This window comes from Giraffa tippelskirchi, chromosome 5, assembly GCF_054371585.1.
Source record: "Giraffa tippelskirchi isolate mGirTip1 chromosome 5, T2T-mGirTip1v1.2.pri, whole genome shotgun sequence".
NCBI classification, from domain to species: Eukaryota; Metazoa; Chordata; class Mammalia; order Artiodactyla; family Giraffidae; genus Giraffa; species Giraffa tippelskirchi.
Genome location: NC_137279.1, coordinates 177,122,669 through 177,127,691, shown reverse-complemented (window position 1 = coordinate 177,127,691; position 5,023 = coordinate 177,122,669).

Genomic DNA, 5,023 nt, shown 5'->3' with positions numbered 1-5,023 from the left:
TTGGGCCCCCCTGCTGCACCCCCACCATTCTTTACCTGCTGCTGCGCTCTTTGTGAGGGATGGATCAGTAGTATGAGGATATTTCCTTCAAAACTCTCCTCCTGGGGGCCTTAATTCCTATGAGGAAAACCCAGTGCCTTCCTAATGAGCTCTCTGTGCCTTTGAATCCCCCAAGGTGTGAACATCAACTTCAATCTCCAACATCTAGTACTCAAGACTGTGATTAGCCAGTTCCCTGACCCCTCCAGTCTGAGTCTCTACCACTCCCTAAAAGTCTTCCTTTTTCTGTTTTCTTATGATGCCAAAGCTCAGTTTTTTTGTACACCAGTACTGAATCATATATGGAAGACAGAGCTTTGGGTGAAGTAGAAAAGGGTAGCTTTATTATTTTGCCAGGCAAAGGGGGATATAGTGGGCTTCTGACTTGAAAATACATTTATCTCAACTTAGAGAGGATTGTGAGAGCTTTTATAGTAATGGTCCAAAGAGTTCACGGACATTCTTCTGATGGGTTGGTCGTGAGGTAAGTAGGAGTCAAGCATCAGCAACATTCAGATTCCACCTGGTGTGTGGTCTACAAGCTTGTGGGCGGCATACCACTGTTGATCACTAACTTCTCCCTTCTGGAGGGTGTTTCAGTATCTGCAAAACAACTTAAAGATACTTTCGTGTGTATCCCTTGATGGAGAAACAGGACTTTGCTCCAAGGCTGCACTATTGTTTCTCTTGACTATTTCTTCCTGGTCTTGCATCTCTTCCCTTTCCTAAATAGCAACTGCTTGATCTGCCCGTTGGAACTCAGGAAAGGTTATGACCTTTCCTGAAAGAAGGCTGTTTTCAGTAACCAAAAAAATGGGGGACACAGAAAATCTTTGTGCCCAGGAGCCCCACTGTGTCCAGTAAAACTATCATCCAAAAATGAAGAATAAATTGAGGCATTCACAAACAAACAAGAACCGAAAGAATCTGTTGCTAGCAAGCACTACATGAAATATTAAGGGAGACTTTAAGGTTGAAATGAGAAGCTATTAGACAGTAAATCAAATCATCATGAAATAATAAAGAGTACTGGTAGAGATAATTATAGAAGTAAATATAAAAGAGACTATATGTATTTTTGTTAGTAATTTTTTCTCATGTAATTTAGAAGACAACTGCATAAATTAATAATTATAAATCTGTGTTAATGGGTACACAACGTATAAAGAGGCAATCTGTATGACAATAGGAAAACAAATATGCAGGAGGGAATGAAGACAAACAAGAGCAAAGTTTCTGTATACTCTTAGAATTGTTTCAGTAGATTCAGTTCAATTCAGTCGCTCAGTCGTGTCCGACTCTTTGTGACCCCATGAATCGCAGCATGCCAGGCCTCCCTGTCCATCACCAACTCCCAGAGTTTATCCAAACTCATGTCCATCAAGTCAGTGATGCCATCCAGCCACCTCATCCTCTGTCGTCCCCTTCTTCTCCTGCCCCCAATCCTTCCCAGCATCAGGGTCTTTACCAATGAGTCAACTCTTCGCATGAGATGGCCAAAGTATTGGAGTTTCAGCTTCAACATCATTCCTCCCAATGAACAACCAGGACTGATCTCCTTTAGGATGGACTAGTTGAATCTCCTTGCAGTCCAAGGGACTCTCAAGAGTCTTCTCCAACACCACAGTTCAAAAGCATCAATTCTGCAGCGCTCAGCTTTCTTCACAGTCCAACTCTCACATTCATACATGACTACTGGAAAAACCATAGCCTTGACTAGACGGACATTCGTTGGCAAAGTAATGTCTCTGCTTTTTAATATGCTATCTAGGTTGGTCATAACTTTCCTTCCAAGGAGTAAGCGTCTTTTAATTTCACGGCTGCAATCACCATCTGCAGTGATTTGGGAGCCCCAAAAAATAAAGTCTGACACTGTTTCCCCTGTTTCCCCATCTATTTCCCATGAAGTGATGGGACCAGATGCCAGGATCTTAGTTTCCTGAATGTTGAGTTTTAAGCCAACTTTTTCACTCTCCTCTTTCACTTTCATCAAGAGGCTTTTTGGTTCCTCTTCACTTTCTGCCATAAGGGTGGTGTCATCTGCATATCTGAGGTTTTTGATATTTCTCCCGGCAATCTTGATTCCAGCTTGTGCTTCTTCCGGCCCAGCATTTCTCATGATGTACTCTGCATATAAGCTAAATAAGCAGGGTGACAATGGCTATAAATCAAGATATCAATTATAATTTTCAGGGAAACCAAACATTTACAGAAGAGTTAGCGCATAACTTTCTGAAATCACTGCTAAAAACTGCAGAGGAAGGAAAACTTTCTGAACTCATTCTATGAGATCACAATCCCCTGATACCAAAACCAAAGATACCACAAAAAAAAAAAAGAGAGAGAGAGAAAATTATAGGCTAATATCACTGACAAACATAGATGTGAAAATCCTCAACAAAATGCTAGCAAATAAAATCCAAAAGTACATTAAAAGGATCATACACCATGATCAAGTGGGATTCACTCCACGGATGCAGGGATTTTTTAATATCTACAAATCAATCAGTGTGATACACCACATTAGCAAACTGAAGAATCTTCTCAATAGATGCAGAAAAAAATTTTGATAAAAGTCAGTATCCACTTATGATAAAACTCCCCAGAAAGAGGGTATAGAGGGAATATACCTCAACATAATAAAGGCCATATATGACAAAGCTACAGCTAACATCATGCTTAACAGTGAAAAGCTGGCATTCAAACCGGGAAAGAAGTAGAACTGTCACTGTTTGCAGATGACATGATATTCTACATAGAAAATCCTAAAGACATTACCAGAGTGCAACCAAATACCACCAAAAATAAACAAGTAAAACTAAATTGTGAGGGAAAGGAGGGAAGGATATAGTTTTATTTAGCAGAGGTGTTCCAATGTTTTAGCCAACACTTGGTTGAATCTTAGGAATGGACAGTGTCTTAAACTCACTCCCACTTCATGACCAAATTGTAACTGGTACTGAAAAACTTTCTAGGGCTGGAACTGTGCAACTGGTTGTTCTAGTTGTACATGGTTGTACTGGTTGTACATGACTCTATGTAAAACATAATGTTCATAAGGAGTCAATATGTAGTTTAAGAGATAATCATCTTATATAAATGGTATATCTGTGGTTTTTAATCTGTACTAGACTTCGAAACTGTGATCTCCTGTTATCGTATGCAACCTTGAACTCCAATTCTGCAGGAGTTCTTCTGTGATTAAATAGGCTATAATTATAAGTAAATTTAGAGTAATTGAGTTCTTATCTAAAGAGATTACCTTCGTCTTGAGGTGAGCTGCACTGAAACTTCACAACGAAATGTCTCTGGGCATGGAGAGAGAGAGAAAAGAAACACAGGACACGAATTCATCTGTAATTTACTGTTGGCAAGCACAGCAGTAAATAAACATTGGTCAGTTCTCTGATCTTGATGAATTTTTGACTTGCAGATGTTAACTGGAAAAGTTATATATGTATAAATCTTTCTTCCTGGATTTGGCAGATATGTATAATTATATTAAAATGGTTCTAAAACAAACACACACAAGATAGTATCAGATAACTAGTAGAACTCTTCAATGAATTCAGTAAACTTGCAGGATATAAAATTAATACATAGAAATCTCTTGCATTTTTATACACTAACAACAAAAGATCAGAAAGGGAAATTAAGGAAACAATCCCATTTACCACCACATCAAAAAGAACAAAATACCTAGGAATAAACCTATCCAGGTGACAAAAAACCTGTGCTCTGAAAACCATGAGACTGTTGGAAAAATCAAAGATGACACAAACAGATGGAAAGCTATACCATATTATTAGATTAGAAGAATCAATATTGTCAAAATGACTATACTACTCAAGGCAATCTACAGATTTGATGCAATTACTACCAAATTACCAATGGTAGTTTTACAGAACTAGAACAAAAAATTTTACAATTTTTACAGAAACACAAAAGACTCTGAATAGCCAAAGCACTCCTGATAGAGGAAAACAGAGCTGAAGGAATTAGGATCCTTGACTTCAGACTATACTACAAAGCTACAGTAAACACAACAGTATGGAATTGACAAACAAATAGAAATATAGATCAATGGAACAGGATAGAAGGCCCAGAAATAAACCCACACACCTGGTCAAAAGAGGCAAGAATATACAATGGAGAAAAGAAAGTCTCTTCAATAAGTGGTGCTGGAAAAACTGGACAGCTACTTGTAAAAAAATGAAATTGCAACATTCTCTAACACTGTATACAAAAATAAGCTCCAAATGGATTAAAGACCTAAATGTAAGTCTGGATACTATAAGACTCCTAGAGGAAAACATAGAACACTTTTTTACATAAATCATAGCAATATCTTTTTGGATCTGTTTCCTAGAATAATAGAAATAAAAGCAAAAATAAACAAACGGGACCCAATTAAACTTAAAAGCTTTTGCACAGTAAAGGATACCATAAACAAAACAAAAAGATAATCTACAGAATGGAAGAAAATATTTGCATACAATGTGACTGACAAGGGGTTAATTTCCAAAATATACGAAGAGCTCATACAGCTCAATATCAAAAAACAAACAAACAAACAAATCAAAAAATGGGGGGAAGATCTAAACAGACATTTCTCCAAAGAAGACATACAGATCACCAACAAGCACATGTAAAAATGCTCAATATCACTAATTATTAGAGAAATGTAAATCAAAACTACAATGAGATATCTCCGCACACTGGTCAGAATGTCCATCATCAAAAAGTCTACAAATAATAAACAGTGGAGAGGGTGTGGAGAAAAAAGAACATTGGTACACTATTGGTGGGAATGTAAATTGGTGCAGTGACCATGGAGAATAACATGGGTGTTCCTTAAAAAACTAAAACTACAGTTACCACATGATATATCTGAATCACTTTGCTATATGACTGAAACTAACACAACATTGTAAATCAACTATACTTCAATTTAAAAAAAGAAAAAGATACAACAATTATAAAT